This window comes from Lithobates pipiens, unplaced genomic scaffold (genome assembly GCF_037356315.1).
Source record: "Lithobates pipiens isolate NorthernLeopardFrog02 unplaced genomic scaffold, aLitPip1_a1.2 Scaffold_19, whole genome shotgun sequence".
Classification (NCBI taxonomy): Eukaryota; Metazoa; Chordata; class Amphibia; order Anura; family Ranidae; genus Lithobates; species Lithobates pipiens.
In genome coordinates, this window is record NW_027507764.1 from 270,872,256 (window position 1) to 270,896,932 (window position 24,677).

Genomic DNA, 24,677 nt, shown 5'->3' on the forward strand with positions numbered 1-24,677 from the left:
TGTAACTCCAGCACAATATACACCTGTATCTACCGTTTATTGCTGTTCTCTAATAGAGCCATCTGCAGGGCTTAGTGGGTGTTGTGTGACTCCATTACACTGCTGTTTTACCCAACTCCCTTCAGGCCATTACCATGTCTGGAAGGCCAGCAAGGAGAGGCAGACAGGCGCGAGCTGATAAAAGAGGGCGAGCAGGCTCTGTGTCTAGAGACAACAGTGCTGGTCGTGGATGCGGTGCATTGTCATCAGCACGTGGCCATGGGACACGCTTGTCCTTCTTTTCGGCAACTGGACATGTTGAACGGCAACATGCCAACGACTTGGTAGAGTGGATGACTAAGCCCTCTTCATCCTCCTCATCCTCTCTCACCCAGTCTCAGGGTACTAGCAAAGCAGCTGCCAACGCATCGTCTTCCCTCCTCTCAATGTCATCATCAGTGACTCCTTCCCTAGACCCACAACGTCCTCCTGAGGAGTCTCCTGAACTCTTTGAGCACAGTGTTGGGTACATGCTCCAGGAGGATGCCCAGTGTTTTGTGGGCTCTGATGATGACACTCAGCTAGAGGAAGGCAGTAGCGTGAGGACAGCAATCTGGCAGTCATGTTCCACAAGCTGCAGCATACTGCCAGGTTTGCTACAGCGATGAAGAGGGAGGGGATGATGAGGGCACTGACTCCACGTGGGTGCCTGGTAGGAGAGAGGAGGAGGAGGAGGCACATGTCCAACGAGGCAGGATGCCCTCCGGGGGCCAGCTTAGGGGCAGCACACCGATTGAATCACACCGCAGAGCTCCGCCTGTGCAGAGCGCTGCCTCTGCGCGTTATTCTAAAAGTTCTTTGGTGTGGGCCTTTTTTGAGACGAGTGCATCAGATCGCACCGCTGCTATTTGCAACATATGTCTCAAGCGTATCTCGCGTGGCCAAAACATCAGCCGCTTGGGCACCACATGCTTGACCAGACATATGTTGACCTGCCATGCAGCTCGTTGGCAAGCGTACCTCAAAGACCCACACCAAAGAACAAAGCGGACCTCTCCTTGCTCCTCATCAGCTGGCATCTTTAACCCCACTAGACCTTCAGTCCTCTCTGAAACCTGCTCTGAGAGGAATGAAGGTGTAGAATTAGGTGTGTCACAGCCAAGTGCTTCCGGGAACTCTGCTAGCGGTACACCCACGTCCGATTATAGCAGGCAAATGTCCCTGCCCCAGCTGCTGGACCGGCGAAAGAAGTTCACTCCCAGCCATCCACATGCCCAGCAGTTGAATGCTAGCTTGGCTAAATTGCTAGCACTTCAACTGCTGCCTTTTCAGTTGGTAGACTCGGCCCCCTTCTGTGAGTTTGTACAATGTGCGGTTCCTCAGTGGCAGGTCCCCAAATGCCACTTTTTCTCACGGAAGGCGATTCCGGCTCTCTACCGGCATGTGGAAGACAATGTCCTTGCCTCGCTGGACAGGGCGGTCAGCGATAAGGTGCATATTACCGCTGACTCATGGTCCAGCAGGCATGGACAGGGACGTTACCTGTCTTTCACGGCCCATTGGCTCACTCTTCTGGCAGCTGGGAAGGATGCAGGACAAGGTGCAGTAGTGTTGGAGGTTGTTCCGCCACCACGCCTCCAAAATGCTACTATTGGTTGTGACACACCTCTCTCCTCCACCCCCTCCTCTTCTTCTTCCTCCATGGCCTCTTCCAGTGCTCTGTCCTCAGAACCAGCGGTGCTCCGTAGGCGTTCCAGGGGCTACGCAAGTACGCAGGCAAAACAATGCCATGCCGTGCTTGCGCTGGTTTGTTTGGGGGACAGGAGCCACACTGGGGCGGATGTTTTGTCAGCTCTGCAGGGGCAGGCCGAGAGGTGGTTGACGCCACGCCAGCTTAAGCCAGGAATGGTGGTTTGTGACAATGGCACCAACCTCCTCTCCTCCCTCTGACAGGGACAACTGACCCATGTGCCCTGTGTAGCTCACGTCCTTAACCTGGTGGTGCAGCGGTTCTTGGGCAGGTACCCCGGCTTACAGGATGTACTGAAGCAGGCCAGGAAAGTCTGTGTGCATTTCCGCCAATCATTTAATGCCTGTGCTCGGCTGGCTGAGCTCCAAAAAGAGTTGAACCTGCCCAAGAACCGCCTTATATGTGACATGCCCACCAGGTGGAACTCAACGTTGGCCATGCTGCAGCGGCTGCACACGCAGCAGAGGGCCATCAATGAGTACCTGTGCGACTACGGCACCAGGACAGGGTCAGGGGAGCTCAGTTTTTTCTCACCACGCCAGTGGGGCATGATCAGGGATGCATGCACTGTCCTGTCACCTTTGAGGAGGCCACAAGGATGGTGAGCAGTGACAGTGCATGCATCAGTGACACTGTACCTCTTGTCCACCTCTTGGAGCATACGCTGCGTGGAATAATGGACAGGGCACTTGAGGCAGAACAGAGGCAGGAAGAGGAGGACTTCCTTGCCTCTCAAGGCCCCCTTTATCCAGACAGTGTTCCTGCTGTGCCACCCATCACACAGGAAGAGGATGAGGAGGAGGAAGAGGAGGAGGAGGATGATTGTGTCAGCATGGAGGTGGAGGCTGGCACTCAGCATCAGCAGCAGCAGTCTTGTAGGGATGATTTACAGTCCCAAGAAACACGTGGACTTGTACGTGGCTGGGAGGAGGTAGCTGCGGATCATGTTGCCCTTAGTGACCCAGAGGACTCCGGACCGAATGCCTCAGCTAACTTACGCTGCATGGCCTCCCTGATCCTGCAAAGCCTGCGGAAGGATTCCTCGTATTCAAGGATCAAGGAGAGGGACCATTACTGGCTGCCCACTCTCCTTGATCACGGTACAAGGGTAAGGTTGCCGACCTTATCTTGCCATCGCAGAGGGAGCAGAGGATGAGACATCTCCGGGAGGCCTTGCAGAAAGGTCTGTGCAACGCGTTCCCAGGGACTGGGAGGTTACAAACTCCTGGTCCTGGACAACATGTTGCTGAGGCATCGGTCAGAAGGAGTGGTGGAGAAGGTGGCCGTCTGACTGATGCTTTCAGACAATTTTTTAGTCCGCAGCCCCAAGGTATGATTGGTTCCAGAAACCATCGCCAGCGTCTGATTTACATGGTGCAGGAATACCTAGGGGCAAGGTCAGACTTGGACACCTTTCCCACCGATAATCCTCTGGCTTACTGGGTCTTGAGGATGGATCACTGGCCAGAGCTTGCACAGTATGCAATTGAGCTACTGGCCTGTCCTGCATCCAGAGTTCTTTCGGAACGCACCTTCAGTGCTGCTGGTGGCTTTGTTACTGATCACAGGGTGCGCCTGTCCACCGAATCAGTTGATCAACTTACCTTCATCAAGATGAATCAGTCTTGGATCACCCACAGCTACCAAGCACCTGAAGCTGATGTAACCGAATAATTTTTTTTTGAAATATCACATCCCTTCAAGACTGCCTATGCTGAGTGACTGTCCTCTTATGTTGATTGTCTATCCTCTTCCTCCTCCGCTGATATGTTGGAAGAACATTTCTGGTTCTGGGTGATGCCATTAGCCCAATTTTTCTGCCCCTGTTTAACAGGGGCGTTTAAGTACAATTTTTGATGCAATGCTTTGCAGCAGGGCTAATTCCTGCAATAAAACTAGAGTATATGGGATAGGTTGCAGTGTCGTGGCACCAGCACCAGTGCCTAAGGCCCAATTTTTCTGCCCCTGTTTAACAGGGGCGTTTAAGTACAATTTTTGATGCAATGCTTTGCAGCAGGGCTAATTCCTGCAATAAAACTAGAGTATATGGGAGAGGTTGCAGTGTCATTGCACCAGCACCAGTGCCTAAGGCCCAATTTTTCTGCCCCTGTTTAACAGGGACATGTAATTACAATTCTTGATATAATATTTCACAGGAGGGCCCGTTCCTGTGCCCACCCAGAGTAACTGTGAGGACTTATAGTGTTGTGGCACCAGCACCACAACCACCAAAGGTCAATTTTTCTACCACTGTTAAACAATGGCATGTAATTACAATTCTTGATATAATCGTTCACAGCAGGGCGCTACAGCGCCCAGCAAGAGTCACTTTGAGGGCTTACAATGTTGTGGCAAAACCAACACCTTGTTCCGCCATTTCTGCAGAGCATATAGGGCAGGCCCCTACTTTCAAACATCCAACTTACAAACATCTCCTACTTGCAAACGGAAGGAGACAACAGCAACTGAGATGAAAAAAGATGGACGACAAAACAAATTATACAGGGGTGATAACCCTTCCCTATGTTTTCCAAAAAGCTTAAAAATAGTTTTTTTGACTGGAGGTACACTTTAAAAATGTACCAGTTGAAAATTACAAACAGATTCAACTTAACACAACAAACCTACATAGTCCCTGTCTTGTTTACACCGCCTGTATACTGCTGTTCTGAGTATATAGGGCCTGGGGGCCACACGCATTTCCTTTTTTTAATATGGGTACAGGGTTCCCCTTGATATGCGTACAAGACCCAAAGGGGCTGGTAATGGGCAGGGAGGGCTACCCATGCTATTTTTCTCAATGGTTTTCAACCATATTGCAGGAACCAGATATAACATTAAAACCGCAAGCAGTTTTCAATGATGTTATTTCTGTTTAATGTCATTTTGTGCAGGGACTGTTCTAAACACGGGAAACACGTGGCACTTCACAGGCATACTACAGACACCCCTCAGGCACCATATTTAAAGGAATATTTCACTTTTTTTTCACTTTAATCATCATTAAAATCAGTGCTCCCGCCAAAACGGCCATTTTTAAAAACATTTTAGGCATTGACCCATGTCCCCTGGGGCAAGAGCCAGGTCCCCAAAAACTTTTTAGGACAGTATCTTGCAAATTAGCACTTTTAATTTCGAACATTCGGTCCCATAGACGTCAATGGGGTTCTAAAGTTCGTTCGAATTTGGGGTCTGTTCGAAAGTTCTGGTGCGAACCGAACCGGGGGGTGTTCGGCTCATCCCTAGTTACATAGTTAGTAAGGTTGAATAAAGACACCAGTCCATCCTGAGTGCCTACAATTGTCTCCCATCAGTCCCTATACTCAAGGAACCCACAATCCAGGGTCCCGATTCATATACCAGTGCCAATTTTGGACAGAAGCCAATTAACCTACCTGCATGTCTTTGGAGTGTGGGAGGAAAACGGAGTACCCAGAGGAAACCCACACAGGCACAGGAAGAACATGCAAACTCCAGGCAGGTAGTGTCGTGGTTGGGATTTGAACCGATGACCCTTCTTACTGCTAGGTGAGAGTGCTAACCACTACACCACTGTGCTGCCCACATACTTACACTATAGTTAAAAGCATGTTTTAAACTACTACACTCAGGTTGGTGCTGCTTGTTCTCTGTTTTATATATAAAAACATGTCCCATCCTTGCAACTTTTGGTATGCTTATGAAAAAAATACCATAAAGACTCAGTATAGTGAACTGTAATGTCCAGCGATTGATACAATACAGATCAGATATACATCTAAAATTCTGTGTGTTACAAAAAAATTGTACAGTAGACACTGAAAAAAATATATTTCATGGGTAAATAAAATGCTATCTTATATTGCCTATGTTTGACAAAAAAAAAAAAAATACTGTTTAATCTTTTGTTGTTGTTGTTAATAATATTATGGACATGGATCCAGGCATTATTTTATTGTTTGGTCACTGAACACTGCAAGTGGAGAGCAAACATGTTTTTGCTCTAACACAATTTAAACTAGTATGACATAAAGAAAGGGTTATCATGGTTAACTTATAGTGCAGCAAAATGTCATAGGCCTTAGCAAGGCCTTATTAGCAATAACTCAAGTCCAGTGAAGGGATATGACATTCAAAACTGATGAGCATTAATCCCCAAGGCCTACTTCGATCTAGCCACACTCAGGCCACTTGGTAACCTGAATGACCCAGGAGTCAAACAATGATAGCCCTCTTCAATTTAAATAGCTGCTTTTCCCATAAGTTTAAGTTCTGACTCTGCACAATAAATTTCCCAAAGAGCATAAAGAGCCATCTAGTGTATATCAAATCAATATCTCTGTGGCTTGTAAGGATATCTAAAGCTACAGTTCACAAAATAAACTAGGCTAGGGGCTGGAATTCTGCCCTTGGCAATCAATCATACTTGCTGGCTCATAGATTTTATTGTACATTAACACAGCTCATGTTGATGATATAATACAATATTTTCTTTTTGTCTATCTTTTTTTACAACTTAAAAAAGATACAGTGGTTAACACACTAAATAAAACTGTAAAGAAAAGATCATATATTCATTTTTATATGCTTTTAAAGTGTTTTTTCCCAAAATGTACGTGCAATCTAAATTATTCCAGGTAATTCAACAACATTTCAGACACAGCAAGAAACTTTCAACTATTTAAAATCCACGCTCTATTAAACAATTACTTAAGCACCATCTTTTTTTTAATAAAAGAACAATGCAGCTTTGACTTTTTTCTTATAATTTTTGGCTTATTTACAGTCTGTACATAAGATTATGTTGTTTAGTATGCTTTTCTACAATAAAAATAACAGTTCTCAAAGGGTACTCCTAAAAGTCAGTAGCCTGCAAAGGTAGTTTATTGTTAAATGGATTTGTGGATTGTTAGATTATGTTAGGAAAAAAATAGTAATTGTTTTCAGCTGCATGAAGCTTTCAAAGATAAATGCCCTATTGCATAAAACACGGCCACTGCTAACTACCTTAAAATATCAGTTGACTGGTTGTTATCGTGACCCAATGGCTTCAGTACTTTGAGTCACTGATCTGGGAAAAAAAAAAAGACTTGCATATCTAGAGAGTCATAGAACAAGTCAGAAGCAAATTTTTCACACACTTGTTCTAATTTAGTGAGGGTGAAGATGAAAGCTAGACAATTAGTATTTTAAAGCGGAGGTCCACCCTAAAGTGGACCTTCCGCTCATCGGAACCCTCCCCCCCTCCGGTGCCACAATCGGCACCTTTCAGGGGGGAGGGGGGTGCAGTTACCTGGATAATCCAGGTAACTGCACCCACTTCCGGGATAGCTCTCTGCGGAAAGGGGCGTAACTTACGCCCCTTTCCGCAAGTGCCCGCCCCTTCCCGCAAGTGCCCCGCTGCCTGCTGGGAAACACACAGATCCCAGAGGCAGCGGGGAGTGTCCTTATTGCGCAGCGCGATTCGTGCATGCGCAGTAGGGAACCGGGAAATGAAGCCGAAAGGCTCCATTTCCTGATTCCCATAGCCAAGATGGCGGCGGCAGGACCCGACAGGCGACCTAGAGATCGGCTTCGGGTGCCGACATCGCGGGCGCGCTGGACAGGTAAGTGTCACTATTTTAAAAGTCAGCAGCTGCAATATTTGTAGCTGCTGGCTTTTAAAAAAAAAAAAAAAAACGCGGAGTCCCGGTGGACTCCCGCTTTAAGGAGAAGAGCTTAGAAATTACATGTTTTACATGTAGGGTACAGTAGACCTACTGCTCACTGGCAAAATGTCTTCAGTGCAACAAAACTGCTATACCTTTCCATATACAGTATGCAATGGTTAACTGCATTTGAGGTTACATAATTAGTAAGGTTGAATAAATACTGAGTCTGGGGTACATGGTACCACTACCCATTCACCAAATAAGTGTAAAAAAATAATAAAAACACAGAGACAGTTCTTGACTATTCTTTTATTAAAAAATAAAAAAAGATGTCCCTCGATGTAAATCCATCGCCAATCACGATGCCCGTCACACTGTTGGAACTCAAAAAATAAAAATAAAAAGCTTCACACTTATTGACGGCTGACCGCCGAATGCCTCCTCTTATATAGGCAAGGGCGGGGCCACCTGGCGACCTCACCTGGAGGGACTGCCCCCTTGTAACATCACGGAGCGGTGCATGCTGGCATCATGATTGACGATGGATTTAATTTTTTTATAAAGGAATTGTGTTTTTATTACTTTTTGACACTTTCTTGGAGAATGGATAGGGGTACTATGTACTATGGACAAGGGTCCCCATGATGATGGGGACCCTTGTCCCCATCATCATGGGAACAAGGTGCTTGTTGAGGGCATGTGGCCTAGTATGGTTCAGGAGGGGGCACTCGCTTGTCTCCCCCCTTTCCTAACTTGCCAGACTGCATGCTTGGATAAGGGTCTGAAATGGGTTTTTGGGGGACCCCACGCCAATTTGTTTTTTTTACATTTTGGCATGGGGTTCCCCCTAAAATCCATATCAGACCTGAACGATTTGGTATGGACTGGAGAGGGGCCCCACACCATTTTTATTTTACAATTGTTTTACTGGCAAATGTTTTTTTTTTTCATTCAGTTGTCAGCGGGGAAGTCCATTGACAGCTGATTTGACAGACTTATCGGTAGTTAAGGAGGCCACGGCTGGCTTCCCAGTCCAGCTCTTTAACAACCAGATTTTACCGCAGCCTAATTGGCAAAGCTTTGCCCAATCAGGTCACAGAATGCACTGTGCAGCCAGCAGTGCATTGCAGGGTGTTTGGCGGGGCAAACACCCAGCTAATTTTCTACAAATGTGGGTGTTCCCTGAATGGGGCGAACAGCCAATGTTTAGCCCTAACTCATCCTCGGGTCAAACCGTTCGCCCAACCGTAACTTTGAAAATGGAAGTTGCACATTGCAAGAGAATTTTCCCCATAGCTTAGTAAATATGGTAACATTTTACTTTGGAATCACATGCATGCAAAAATAAAATAACAATATTGCTGCTACAAGATTATATCACTACTTGGAAGAAGGGCGTTCTACATTTTTGATGCTCTAGACAATTTCTGTTTAAGGCCCCATCTAGGCCTATGAATTTTTTTGTACATTTTAGCTGTGATGTGTTAAAAAATCTTGCTTAATGTATCTTTTATGAAATAAACATTCATGAAGACTCATTTTACATAAGGTCCAATGGTAATTTGCCTAAAACACATGTAAATTGCCTAAAATGTACAGCAGCACGAACTAACCACATAGATTTCCTCCAGTCCTAATTTGTAATGTTCTCATCAGGAACCTAGGATTAAACAAGTTGTTACAAAATGTACAGTCATCATTGATTAATTTATACATATTGATTATATATCCCTTTAAGCACCTCCTCTCCAAGGGTAAATCTGCTTAGGTTACCTAATTTTTGGGGTCCACAGCCCCCTGCATACTGAAGATGAGATCAAATCAGTGTTTTGTAAAATAGTATCAATATACTGATCCCTTGAATAAATACACTTTCTAATGCATGCACATATTCTGCTTGTTTGCTAGCAGCAGCCTGACATTGCTGAAGACCTCCAAATCTTTTTCCATCACTGATTGTCCCTGTCTAACCTATTCTAATGACTATCATCTCTAAAAGGTTTTATCAGCCAAATACATAACGTTGCATTGTTCAACATTTGGCAGGTCTCTAGCCATCCATAAATTGCATCCAGATCTTACTGTAACGTTGATACAGCCCTCTGTACCCGCTACTGAAACCAGCCCTCTATCCATGTACATACTCTTTACCCCACTTCAATAGACCTTAGTTTATATTGTAGGAGTTTGTGGGATACAGAGTCAAATGCTTTTGTAAAATTGAGATGAATTACATTTACCATTGTTCCTTTATCTAAACGGCTGATCAGTTTCTTGTAGAGTGTTAACCGGTTGGCCTGGCAAGAGTGGACTTTAACCACTTTCAGACCGGACCATTTTGCTGGCTTAAGACCAGACCACTTTTTGCGATTTGGCACTGCGTAGCTTTAATGGACAATTGTGCGTTCGTGCGATTTGGCTCCCAAACAAAATTGACGTCCTTTTTTTCCCACAAATAGAGCTTTCTTTTGGTGGTATTTGATCATCCCTGTAGTTTTTATTTTTTGCGGTATGAACAAAAATAGAGCGATAATTTTGAAAAAAACTCATTATTTTTTACTTTTTGGTATAATAAAAATCCCCCAAAAATATATAAAAAAAAACATTTTTTTCCTCAGTTTAGGCCAATACATATTCTTCTACATGTTTTTGGTAAAAAAAAATCACAATAAGCGATTGATTAGTTTGCGCAAAATTTATAGCGTTTACAAAATAGGGTATAGTTTTATAGCATTTTTATTAATAATTTTTTTTTTTACTAGTAATGGCAGCGATCAGCGATTTTTATTGTGACTGCGACATTACGGCGGACACATCGGACATTTATGACACATTTTTGGGACCATTGTCATTTATACAGCAATCAGTGCTATACAAATGCACCGATTCCTGTGTAAATGGCACTGGCAGTGAAGGGGTTAACCAGGGGGTGGCAGTGTAGGGGTTAAGTGTGTCCTAGGGGCGTGTTACTAACTGTGGGGGGCTGGGCTGTGTGTTAGTGAGCACTAATCTCTGCTCCAATCACAGGGAGCAGAGATCAGTGTCATGTGTTGCTAGGCAGAACGGGTTTACATCGGCATCTCCCCGTGAGATGGTCGTGGTTATCCCCGCGGCGATCGAGCCTGCGGGACCCGCGACCGGACTCACTGGGGTCCCAACCGACACACGTGCGCACCCCGATGGCAGGGCGGCAATTACAAATGGACGTACCTGTACACCAATTTGCCTGCCCGTGCCATTCTGCCAACGTACATCATCGTGTGTTGGTCGGGAAGTGGTTAATAAATCCATGTTGATTGTTCCTCATAGTTGATTCCCTTAAAATTCCCTAAAACACCATGCAAACTATTGATGTGAGGCTGACTGGTCTGTATTGCCCTGGCACACAAATCAGGAACAGCGGTATACTAACTCTTGTTATGGGTAACTATATTTTATTAAGTCATCCACCTTGTATGTGGATGGTTAAAAAAAAAAAAACGTTTTGCATTTAAACATGGTAATAATAGTAATAATACAGCACTTTTTAATGTGTAAATTCTGTGTTTGGTCAAGTAAAAATCACAGTTCCCATGCAATGCAATGCAATGCAAGCAGTGCTGTCATTTAGTCTAATGTATTAGAAGAGGTGCCATTGGGCCCCAAGCCAAGTTGTAAGTGTCACATAGCAGCAGCAGCCATGTGGATACCGGAAATGAAGGGAGCAGTGAGAGACATTGAGCCAGGTGTTTAGGGACAGAGGGGGGTTAGCATTAAGGGAAAAATGTTTACACTTTAACAGTTGTGCAACTATTTAAAACTGAATACTTAATAAAGCTTTAGGTTACTTTCACACTGAGGTGCTTTTCAGGTGTTTTAGCACTAAAAATAGCACATGTAAAGCGCCTGAAAACTGCCTCTCATTCATCTCAATGAATGCTTTCACACTGGGGCATTGTGCTGGCGGGGCATTGAGAAAAGTCCTGCAAGCAACATCTTTGGAGCTTGTTTGTAGTGCTTAAAAAATGCCCAAGTCCATTGAAATGAATGTGAAGAGCTTCAAAAGCGCCTTAAAGTGCCTGAAAAGCACATGAAAAGCGTCCTAGACAGTAGACTGAAGCTGTGGGAAGGTCACATGACCTCAGTGCAGTGTAGAATACTGGGATCCAGGAAATCTTGTTGAGAGGTGTTAAGGAGAGAGACAAGAGAGCATGAATGCTGCAGATAACTGGATGCAAGCAAGTGGAGAAAAGGTGGCAAGACCACCCAGTTCCAATGCAGCAGCAATAGAACTGCAGGAGTTTATTCAATCAGTGCGGGACCAACCTGGACTTTGGGACACCAAAAATCCCTGGTGTGCCAACCGCAGCAAAAAGTCTTTAGGATGGTGTGCCATTACTGAACAACATATTGAGGACTGGAGTACCAATCCCATAAACCTTGTCAGATAAGCGGGAGTGTGATTGTCAAGACACAAAAGTTCAATCGTAATCCCAGTCAGAAGAGTCCCAAGACACAATGTTCAACCCTAATCCCAGTCAGAATAGTCCCAAGACACAAAAGTTCAACCGTAATCCCAGTCAGAAGAGTCCCAAGACACAAAAATTCAACCCTAATCTCACTTCTACTAGTCCCAAACACCCCAACCCCTAACCCTAATCCCACTTCTATTAGTCTCAAACCCTGAACCCTAACCCTAATCCCATTTCTACAAGTCCCAAACCCCCAACCCCAAGAGCCCTTTTACACTGTTCCGCCTAGGGCGTCAGCAGTAAAGCGACGCTATTTTTAGTGCCGCTTTACCGTCACTATTCGGTTAAAACGGCCCCGCTAGCGGCTAAAAAGGGGTTAAGTCTGCCGGCAAAACACCGCCGCAGCGACGTTTTGGCGGCGGTATAGCAACGATACTCCATTGGAGGCACTGTGAATTAGGGATGAGCTTCGAGTTCGAGTCGAACTCATGTTCTACTCGAACATTGCCTGTTCGCCTGTTCAGCGAACATTGAACAATTTGGGCTGTTCGCAGCAAATTCGAAAAGCCGGAACACCCTATACAAGTCTATGGAAGAAATTTAAAGTGCTAATTTTAAAGGATAATATGCAGGTTACTGTCCTAAAAAGTGTTTGGGGACCCGGGTCCTGCCCCAGGGGACATGGATCAATGCAAAAAAAAGTTTTAAAAACGGCCGTTTTTTCAGGAGCAGTGATTTTAATAATGATTAAAGTGAAACAATAAAAGTGTAATATTCCTTTAAATTTCGTAGCTGGGGGGCGTGACCGGAAGCCGAGGACGACGGACGTGTTTGGGGAGAGCTCCGCCGAGGCCTAGCACCATCGATCCCCATCCTCGGCCACCGCAACTTTTCTCTGCCCGCCGGTCTCTTCATCTAGCCGGTGGGCCATCGGAGCTCCGGACGGAGCTGATATTTCGGCCGGATCCGCCGTCGTTTTTACTCCGCGGCGGCGGGCGGTGAGACAGATAGGACGCCGCCATCTTGCGGCCTACACCGCTTCTCGGAGCCTCCGGACGGCGCATCCCAGGCCCCATCCCGGCCGGGACGGTGGCATACATCTGGCGTGGACCCCTCCGGACGACCTCTCCTACACCGGACCACCGCTGGTCGCCGCACGGATACATGTGAGGAAGCCCAGGCTCCAGCAGGCAAGGTGAGCTCCGGCGGCCATCTTGCTCCACCCGAGGCCTCTCACAGCTTAATAGCTCTCCCCCCTCTGTGGCCAGAGTGCTACCCCATCCAGCACAGGTGTTAATCCCTGCCCCAGCTCAGCGTATTAGCCCTCCTAAGTGACTGCCAGCATTCATCAGTCCCACCCTCCTACCCAGCTTCTACCCTCGGCCTGCTCAGCGGCCATCTTGGTACACCCGTCTCCTTCTCCTACTGCCTGTGGCCTGCAACTGCTGCTATCTGCCCTGGTTTCTGCCCTAGCTAGTGCCCTCTCCCCTTATACAACCCAGAGGGGCAGTGGTGTCTGGATCTCCCCCCCTGGCTGTTTGGGACTGCTGCGGCCTGCTCTCCTGGTTTGTGTTCTCTAACCGACAGCGAACTTTCTTGGGGTCTCATCTTGGGTCCCTCCCTGTTTGACAAACGTGATCATCCTATATAGGCCTTAGCCGCCTTCCAATGCTCCTGTGCTGCTCACAGTCGCTACACCTCTATGGGAAACACCACATGTAACTAAATATACGCCTAGTCCCAACGCCTCATGGTGAAATACGGGCCGAAACACCTTCCTCAGTCTTTGTCCCCGGATTTGCGGCCCTCACAGACCCTGGATCGATTTTTAAGCAGACCGGCCTCTCCAGCTCCTTCTCCAGGTTCTTTCACGTATGCACAAGCGGCCTCCCAAGGACCGGCACAAGACAGTCCACATTCCTTGTCACATAGCCACTCAGACGGGATGTCCGCCCCGGTCACAGTCGATGTACTTGATGATAAACTGCGAGCTCTCCTGCAAGACTTGACGAGTAATGTTTCTAAGGAAATGGGTAAACTGGCCCATGAATTGCGGGGGGAGCTTGCCCAGATTGGAGAACGGACTGATGTCCTGGAAACCAAATTTGATGACCTGCTACAGTATGTCCACGTTTTGGAAGAAGACAACGCCGGTCTGAAACAATCTGTCTCTCAGCTCCAATCCCAACAGGAAGACCTGGAGAATAGGGAACGTCGCCAAAACCTTTGGATTAGAGGCGTACCTGAGGCCGTTAGTGAGGGGGAGATCAAACCATACCTACTTAGCCTCTTTAATGTTGTTGCCCCTAAAGTCCCGGACATAGACTGGAGAATGGATAGGGCCCACAGATCCCTAGCCCCAAAGCCTCCTGCCGGAGCCAACCCTAGAGACATTATCGTACGCTTTCACTACTACGATAGCAAGGAAGCTTTGACCATGGCCACCCGGAACAAATCCCGTCTGGAATTTAAAGGGGCCAAGATACAAATTTTTAGTGACTTATCCCCTATCACTCTTGCCAAACGTCGTAGCTTCCGCCCTGTGACTGCCCATCTGCAAAATCATCAGTTCCCGTATCGTTGGGGGTTCCCCTTCCGCCTCTCTGCTACTAAAGATGGGATTCAATACTCTATGAGAGATCTTCAAGAGAGTGAAGCTTTCATACGTAACCTGGGCCTACCACCGCTGCCAGATGAGGATCCCACGCCGCTCCCGACGACGCCCAGACCCTCCTCCATTCCTGCTTGGATTTGGACCCCCGCACGCCAGAAGTCGCAGAAATCCTTTTCTACCCCTCAACGTAACCTGCATCCTAGACTCCCTCCCTGATGGAAGCTTCCTTGTGTAGTGTTTGGCTGGCCTAGGCCTCGGCCCCTGTCTCACCATGTTTCCTCTTTAACAGGGGGTGTTTGCAACTTTAGTTACAAGTTATAATTTTTACTGCCCCTGTTGTTTTCTGGTTGTTGGGACTACAATGTTCTGCTCTTATTCCCTGTAACTATTGCTGGAAGGTGGCGGGGTCTCTCCAGATGAGCTGGAACCCCTGATGTGCCTCCTTTTGTTCCACGGTTATGGCTGTGGACTCCTGGGTGGTTTTTACCCCCCAGGCCTTTTTTCTAATTGTAATGTTTTTTTTTTTCTCTATTTTTTAGGCCTATTTTTCGGCCTTTTTTTCATTTTTCGTTCAATTTGGACACACTTTTCTACGCTTTATAATCACATTGTTGTTATTATATGCCTTCACCTGCCTTTTACTTCTAGGACACACCACGGGTCCCAGTATCTTCCTGGTTGGTATGGTTATATCCGTTTTTTTTTGTTTGTATATTATGGGTATCTTAAGTTTTCACTGTTTTCTACACGATGGCTTTGAGGGTACTGACTTATAATGTTAAGGGCCTGAACTCAATCCATAAGCGCTGGTTGGCTTTGAAGGAGTTCAAGTCCTCAAACGCAGATGTGGTCCTAGTCCAGGAGACCCACTTTCGCCCAGGGGGATCTCTTAAATTTGCGGCCAAACATTTTCCGGTCTCTTTTATGGCCTCTGACCCCTCTGGTAAAGCAGGGGTGGCAGTACTGATTAAAAAGACATGCCCGCTACGGGTTAAGTCCTCATTTATTGATCCACAGGGCAGATACATCCTCCTGGACTGTGACTACCTCTCTCGCTCTCTTACTGTTATTAATGTATATGTTCCCAACTCGGGCCAGATTCACTTCCTTACTGAGGTCTTGGACAAACTGGGCACCTATGCTCAGCCATTCATGATCCTTGGCGGGGACTTCAATATGGCCATGTCTGCTAGGAAGGATAGGCAGACCCTGTTTTCAGACAATCCCTCCTTAAAAACGGAACGTCAATCTACTGCGTTTCGCAAGCTCATTAGATCCCATAACTTTTTAGACATCTGGAGGATTAAACACCCTACGCATCGGCAATTTTCCTTCTACTCTCCCCCACACAGGATGTACTCCAGATTGGACTACATCTTTGTTACGGCGCCTCTTCTAACGTCGGCAGTGGCCTCGGAGTTGAATCCCATAACGTGGTCTAATCATGCATCGGTCCAGCTTGACCTCGCCCTCACCCTCTCTACACCTAAGACCTGCCACTGGAGATTCAACGAGTTTCTCCTCCGTGATCCAGCTACAGAAGCCCATTTATCCCACGGTCTAGCCGAATTTTTTCAACTTAACGAGGGGTCGGTGCGGGATGTGTCCACCCTTTGGGAGGCCCACAAGGCCGTTTTTAGAGGATTGTGTATCTCGGCTGGCTCCCGCCTCAAGCGAGACTCGGCTGCGCAGAGACTAGATCTCCTTTCGCAACTGCAAAAAGCTGAAGCTCTGCTTTTGTCCTCCCCATCGGTGCCACGTCTTCGCACAGTGACCTCTATCCGCGAACGGTTAAAATCCTTAGATATGCACAAGTGCTCTAAAGCTCTGCTTTGGGCTAAACAGAGGTTCTATGAATTTGCCAACAAGCCTCATAGGATGTTGGTGAACAAGCTAAAGCCCCGTCCATTTCACTCCTATCCTGATCTCCTGCTACAGTCGGACGGCACTCCGACTTACTGCCCCTTGACGATGTCTAAAGTATTTGGTGCCTTTTACAAAAAATTATATAACTGCCTAGCTTCAGACCCTAACCATGTGTTTTCCCAAGATAGCTTTGATGATTTCTGCGCTTCCTTGAAATTACCAGTGCTGTCTTCCCCACAAGTAGATACCCTGAATACCCCTGTCACGCCAGAGGAATTGGCTGCGGTTATAAAAGACCTCCCGTCCCATAAGTCCCCGGGCCCCGACGGGCTTCCTTATGTTTATTATAAGACTTTTCTCCCGACGCTGAGCCCTCATCTGCTTAATCTCTTTACCTCCCTACAGAAGGGCATTATACCGCATTCTCAGTTTCTACATGCGCACATCACAGTTATCCCGAAACCGGGTAAATCCCCTACCCTACCAGATAATTACAGACCCATAGCCTTACTTAACTCCGACTATAAAATTTTCACCAAAATCTTGGCCAATAGGCTTTCCCTATTGATCCCTGCTCTGGTTCACAACGACCAGGTGGGATTTGTACTGGGCAGACGGGCTGGGGATAACACCAGGCGTACCATCGACCTCATAGATTTACTCGATAAAACGACTCGCCCGGCTATCGTTTTGAGTTTAGACGCACAAAAAGCCTTTGACAGGCTGGGATGGCCATACATGTTTGCTACACTACAGCGTTTTGGCCTTTCTGGTTCTTTCCTGTCAGCCCTCCAAGCCTTATACTCATTTCCTACATCCCAAGTCCAATTGGCGTCTTACAGATCCCCGCTCTTCACACATAGTAATGGTACCAGACAGGGATGCCCCCTATCCCCCTTGTTGTTTATACTATGCCTAGAACCCTTGGCTGCAGCTATACGGGAGGATTCAGACATAAGTGGAATTTCCCTCAGACTGAAAGAATACAAGCTGTCTCTTTTTGCAGACGACATACTCCTCACCCTGACGAAGCCTCTAATCTCTCTTCCCAAACTTCACGCTCTTTTAGATTCATTTGGTAGACTCTCGGGTTATAGGGTTAATACGAGTAAAACCGAAGCGCTCCCTATCATATCCCCCCCACACTTCAAGCTTCCTTGGAATCCACATACCCCTATCGTTGGTGCCCCATTTCCCTCAAATACCTCGGCATTAACCTGACCGCCAAGTACAGCTCCCTTTATGAAGCTAACTATATATCTTTAATAGCGGAAACGCACGGGTTGCTCAGAAGTTGGTCGTCGTGTCCCCTATCTCTTCTGGGCAGGATTAACGTATTGAAAATAGCCATACTCCCTAAGTTTTTATATCTTTTTGAAACATTACCAGTTGCTATCTCTATGCCTCAGCTTAGGAATATTCAGAGCGCCTTTGCTAAATTTATATGGGGGAACAAATTGCATAGGATAGCCCAAACAGTGGTTTTTGCCCCACGGTCCCATGGAGGACTGGGAGCCCCCGATATAGTGAAGTACTACTATGCAGCACACCTTCAGGCGGCTGTCTCCTGGTCGTCGTATTTTGCTACCAGTAGATGGTCAGAGCTAGAAATGGATGTGGTCACTCCTGTCCATCCCTGCTCCATGCTGTGGTCTGATCTGACCTCCTCTATGGCTCAGATTAGGCGCATATGCCTTGGACCGATGCTTTTTACTCTCTCCGTATGGAAACAATGTCACAAGCGGTTCTCTCTCTCTTCTCCATGCTCACCCCTGCTGAATGTCATTTTTAATCCAGATATGCCTGACAGCCTCTCGGTGAAGAATATGTTTCCTTGGTATAGGTCTGGCGTTTTCCAACTCCGCCACCTGGTACATCCGGTATCTCATAAACTCCTATCCTTTTCTGAGCTTCGGGATAAATATGACATTCCAGAGTGACTCTTTTTTTCATACATTCAATTTAAACATTATTTTCACTCCAGATCTCCTGCCCTGACTTTGGCTAATCCTAACACCTTTGAAACTTTGTGCTCCCAAGGTCCTTGCCAGAAAGGACTTATATCCTCTATATATAGTATCCTCCACAATTCAACCTCACCCACCACGGAAACACATCTCTACATGAGGAGATGGGCTACAATTTTACCGTCCCCCTTAACCATTTCTCAATGGCAGGACATTTGGACTTCTACTTCCAAAGTCTCCAGATGTGTGGAGCAGAGAGAGACGGCCTATAAGATACTAATGTTTTGGTATAAGACCCCTGAAATGTTGCATAAATATGATCATTCCATATCTAAACTGTGTTGGAGATGCCTCAGAGATGAGGGCACCCATTACCATATTTTTTGGAGCTGCCCTTTGATTATACCTTTTTGGTCTATGGTCCAAACTCTACTACAATCTGTTTTAGAGGTAGATATCCCGTTAGACCCAAAACACTATTTGTTAGGCCTACCTATCGCGGAGTTCTCCAAGCCCGCCAAGAAGCTGACAGCCTATATTCTCCTAGCTGCCAAGAGAGTGATCCCGGCTCTTTGGCTGTCCCCCTCCCCTCCGTCCCAGCCGCAGCTAATTTCTGCCATTGCGTACATACGCAGGATGGAACGTATGACTGCACTGGTACAAGACTCTCTACCTAAGTTTTCTAAAATATGGGACAGGTGGGACAATTCCACGTTCAACCCTGAGACGACACCTTAATTTATGGCCTTTTATTCTCGGAAATGTTTTTCTCGGGTTTGAACTGGGGATTCATACTCCACGTCCCCCCCGCAAATATCAATACATCTTTTGGTCTATTTACATATCCTACTTGGCAGATTCGTGGTGTGTCCTTTTCCCCTTACCCTTTTGACATGCTGTATTAAACTGTTAACGTTTTATACCCCGCCTGCGGCGGTTTTCTTTGTTACTGTTACATTGTCAATTTTGATTATTTGTATCGAAATGTACAAATCTGTCTGTTGTACAAAACCTTTTTCTCAATAAATATATATTTAAAAAAAAAAAAAATTCGTAGCTGGGGGGTATCTATAGTATGCCTGTGAAGGGGCGCATGTTTCTGGTGCTTAGAACTGTCCCTGCACAAAGTGTCATTTGTGCAGGAAAAAAAGTCTTTTAAAATCACTTGCGGCTATTGTCGGCTCCCCGTAATACAGAGAACACTCAATGAGTGTTCTCTGCATTAGCCGACAATTCATTCATTCATTGATAAAAAAAATAAAAATAAAAAAAAAGCGTGGGGGTTCCCCTAAATTCAATTACCAGGCCCTTCAGGTCTGACATGGATATTAAGGGGAACCCCGTGTAAAAAAAAAAAAAAAAAATTGACGTGGGGGTCCCCCTAAATATCCATAACCAGACCCTTCAGGTCTGATATGGATATTAAGGGGAACCCTGCATCAAATTTAAAAAAAAATTGACGTGGGGGTCCCCCTAAAAATCCATATCAGACCCTTTATCCGAGCACGCAACCTGGCAGGCCGCAGGAAAAGAGGGGGGGACGAGAGAGCGCCCCCCCTCCCTCCTGAACCGTACCAGGCCACATACCCTCAACATTGGGAGGATGCTTTTGGGGTCTGTGACCCCTCAAAGCACCTTGTCCCCATGTTGATGAGGACAAGGGCCTCATCCTCACAACCCTGGCCGTTGGTTGTGAGGGTCTGCGGGCGGGGGGCTTATCAGAATCTGGAAGCCCCCTTTAACAAGGGGACCCCCAGATCCCGGCCCCCCCCTGTTTGAAATGGTAAGGGGGTACAAAAGTACCCCTACCATTTCACAAAGAAAGTGTCAAAATGGTTAAATAAGACAAACACACTTTTGAAAAATTCCTTTATTAAAAATAAAAAAATAAAAAAAAGATTCCAGCGGTGCTAATCCACTCTTGCTATCCAGCGACAGATCTCCGGGGTCCAGCGATGGATGATCATATCCAGCGACGGGGGATCTCTCAGTCCAGCGCTGTCCATACATCCTTCTTCTGTTTTTTTTTTTTATCAATGAATGAATGAATTGTCGGCTAATGCAGAGAACACTCATTGAGTGTTCTCTGTATTACGGGACCCGACAATAGCCGCAAGTGATTTTAAAAGACTTTTTTTCCCTGTGAAGGGGCGCATGTTTCTGGTGCTTAGAACTGTCCCTGCACAAAGTGTCATTTGTGCAGGGACAGTTCTAAGCACCAGAAACATGCGCCCCTTCACAGGCATACTATAGATACCCCCCAGCTACGAAATTTAAAGGAATATTACACTTTTATTGTTTCACTTTAATCATTATTAAAATCACTGCTCCTGAAAAAACTGCAGTTTTTAAAACTTTTTTTGCATTGATCCATGTCCCCTGGGGCAGGACCCGGGTCCCCAAACACTTTTTAGGACAGTAACCTGCATATTACCCTTTAAAATGAGCATTTAGATTGTGAACGTTCGAGTCCCATAGACTTTAATAGGGTTCTAAAGTTCACACGAAGTTTAGGTCTGTTTGCAGGTTCTGGTGCGAACCGAACAGGGGGGTGTTCGGCTCATCCCTACTGTGAATTCACGATCCTTCACCGCTCCAAAGAATCTGCTGACAGGACTTTTTCTGACGCCCAGCCAGCTCACCGCTGCAGTGTGAAAGCTTGAGTGCTTTCACACTGGTGTGAATGGGGCCGCTTTTTTTTCAGGCGCTATGCAGGCGCTATTTTTAGCACTGTAGCACCTGAAGAACGCCTCCAGTGTGAAAGGGGTCTAACCTCCAACCCTAATACCACTTCTACTAGTTCCAAACCCCCAGACCAAAGTCATTGTAAAGTTTATGTATATTATTCATATCGAACTCCTTAATAAAGTATAAACAACAACAAAGTAAACATGCTTTTATTGTCTTGAATCAATACAACAATAAAGAATTCTGAATTGATAACAAAATGCAATTTTTTTTGAAAATATATACTTGTAAACAAGAGAAAATATTCCATGAAACATATTAATGATCATTTTCATTTGATACCTATAATTTTTAAATCATATTTCCTTGCCAATTTACTGCTCCTGCGGGGCTCATAAAATAATTTGCCAATTCATCCCTAATACTGAAACCCACTGTTGGAACATGGTTCCAAATGGTGAGCCAATATGTCTTCAATAGGGATGGCCGAACGGTTCGCCCGGCGGTCGTTTCGCGGAGAATTTCGGCTGTTCGCCGTCCGCCCGATCGGCGGACTATTGCCGCCGTTCGCCCGGCGGACTTCCATGTTTACTGTGTAAAAGAACTTTGACCTATGATGACACATCCATCATGGGGTACAGGACAGCCAATTGAGACATTACAGCACATGGACACTTGGACATTCCCCCTAACTTATAAATAGACCCGATCCGGCGGCCATTTTACATTCTTTCTTCTGTCACTATAGGGAGAAGTTGCTGTGTGGAGCAGGGAGAGACTGCAGTGAGCCCAAATCGCTAGCTATTTGGTCCACAAAAGTTATTTTCAGGACTGGTATAGGTGTTAGGTGTAGTTCAGGATATAGGTTTGAGGCACTGCTGTGCTACTGATTGTTGCAGCAGCCTGTCTTTTGTCAGTGTAGAGAGAGGGACAGGACGCTGTGTGCTGCAGGGACAGTCAGTTTAATCATTAGCTGTTACTATTAGGTCCACAAAAGTGCTATTCAAGTTATTGTTCCAGCAGCCAGTGTTTTGTCAGTTTAAATAGGGACAGGCAGGAAGCTGTGTGTGAGGCAGTGAGGAACAGTCAGTTTAATCAGTAGCTGTTACTATTAGGTCCACAAAGGTTCTTTTCAGGACTGGTATGGTAATAGGCTTGTACACGTATAATATTCTTTCTTCCAAATATAGAAAGAATATTATACTTGACTGCTGCCCTTCTGCTGCAGTAGTCCTTCATCAGTATAGGGACAGAGGTACAGTCTGCTAATCATTCACAACCTACTAGTTCCACAAAGGTCCTTATAAGGACTGGTAAGGTATAGGGTACTACAGTACATAGGGTTGAGTGAGGTACAGTCTGCTATTCCTTAAGGACTGGTATAGGTCCACAATATATAGGGTTGAGGTGCACTACTGCTGACTGCTGTCCTTCTGCTGCAGCAGTCCTTTATCAGTATAGGGACAGAGGTACAGTCTGCTAATCATTCACAACCTACTAGTTCCACAAAGGTCCTTATAAGGACTGGTAAGGTATAGGGTACTACAGTACATAGGGTTGAGTGAGGTACAGTCTGCTATTCCTTAAGGACTGGTATAGGTCCACAATATATAGGGTTGAGGTGCACTACTGCTGACTGCTGCCCTTCTGCTGCAGCAGTCCTTTATCAGTATAGGGACTGAGGTACAGTCTGCTAATCATTCACAACCTACTAGTTCCACAAAGGTCCTTATAAGGACTGGTAAGGTACAGGGTACTACAGTACATAGGGTTGAGTGAGGTACAGTCTGCTATTCCTTACAGAATGGTATAGGTCCACAATATATACGGTTGAGGTGCACTACTGCTGACTACTGCCCTTCTGCTGCAGCAGTCCTTTATCAGTATAAGGACTGAGGTACAGTCTGCTAATCATTCACAACCTACTTGTTCCACAAAGGTCCTTATAATGACTGGTAAGGTACAGGGTACTACAGTACATAGGGTTGAGTGAGGTACAGTCTGCTATTCCTTAAGAACTGGTATAGGTTCACAATATATAGGGTTTAGGTGCACTACTGCTGACTGCTGCCCTATACTGCAGAAGTCCTTTATCAGTATAGGGACTGAGAGTTTTGTCACAGGGGTCATTTAAAAAATGACAGGCAGAGGAAGAGGCAGGCCCTTCCGCAGGGGTGGTAGGGGTAGGGCAGGAGCAACAGGCTTGAGCCAAAGTGGGAAGTTGCAGAAGGTGCATTCAATTACTTTAAAGGACGCACCAGACTTGGTTGAGTGGCTCACTCAGCCTTACTCTTCTGCACCGCCCTCATCCTCTCGATCTGCACCCTCTTCTTCACTCTCTGCTATGTGCACCCCCAAAGACACTACCACCAACAACACCACCACCACCACCACATACCTTCCGCTTGAGTCACAGGAATTATTTTCCGATCCATATAAAGACATTTCTGATGCGCAGCCACTCTTGGTATTGGATCAGGAAGAGGAGGTAGCAACAACCGCCACTCAGCAGTCTGAAGACAGTACCCAGATCAGCCCAAGGAGGAGGTTGGTCCCCGGTGTTGCTGCCTACTCCGAGATTTCTACTTATAGCGGTGGGGAAGGTGACGTCGATGATGACGTGTCTAGTGATGTCACGTAGGTGCCCACAAGAGAGGAAGAGGAGGGGAGTTCAGAGGGAGATATGGACCAGCAGATAGGGAGGAGAAGCAGGAATAACTTACATTGCACAGGAGGGACAAAGCAGACTGCTAATATATCAGGAGCGAGTCATCGACCATGTACGGTCACATCTGACGCTCCCAGGATGCCGCCACATGGCTCCGCAGTGTGGGCTTTTTTAACGTCTCTGCTGCTGACAATAGTGTTGCCATCTGCAATCTTTGCAGTCAACGCATAAGTCGCGGTAAGCCCAACACTCACCTAGGGATGACCGCCTTAAGAAGGCACATGAGCTGCCATCACCGAGCCCAGTGGGAGCAACGGAACACACAAAGCAACACTCCAGGCTTTCACCGTCCAGCCTCGTCTTCTACTTCTCCTTCTCCTCTCTCCTCACAATTGTCCTCCACTCCACCTTCCATCACGCCAAGCTCACGTTTTTCTGCAAAAAGGCAGGCTTCCGTGGGCCTAATGTTCGAGCGTAAAAAAATGATGACGCCGGATAACCCTCTTGCCCAACGGTTGACGGCTGGCTTGTCAGAACTGATAGCCCGCCAACTACTGCCATATAAATTGGTGGACTCGGAGGCCTTTTCGAAAATTTGTGGCCATTGGAACACCACAATGGAAGGTCCCAGGAAGGAAGTATTTCTCAGAGAAGGGCATCCCAGAGCTATATGGCCATGTTCAGCGGCAAGTAAATGTATCTCTGGCACACAGTGTCGGTGCCAAGATACATCTGACCACAGACACGTGGTCTAGCAAACACGGGCAGGGAAGGTATATCACTTTTACTGCCCACTGGGTGTACCTTCTGACGGCCGTCAGGCATGTAACCCGTGGCACCCGTGTAGATTTGGTTTTACCGCCACGGATTGCATGCAGGCCTGGCTCTTCTTCTCCTCCTCCTCCTAGTCCATCCTCCTCCCTCTCCTCCTCGGCTGACTCCTCCTTTTCCGCTGCTAGCGTCTCTTCCGCTGCGCCGCCCAAGCTCCCCAGAATCTATTCAACATGCCAGGTGAGATGTTGCCATGCCGTGCTGCGTCTGTTGTGCCTGGAAGCCAAGAGCTA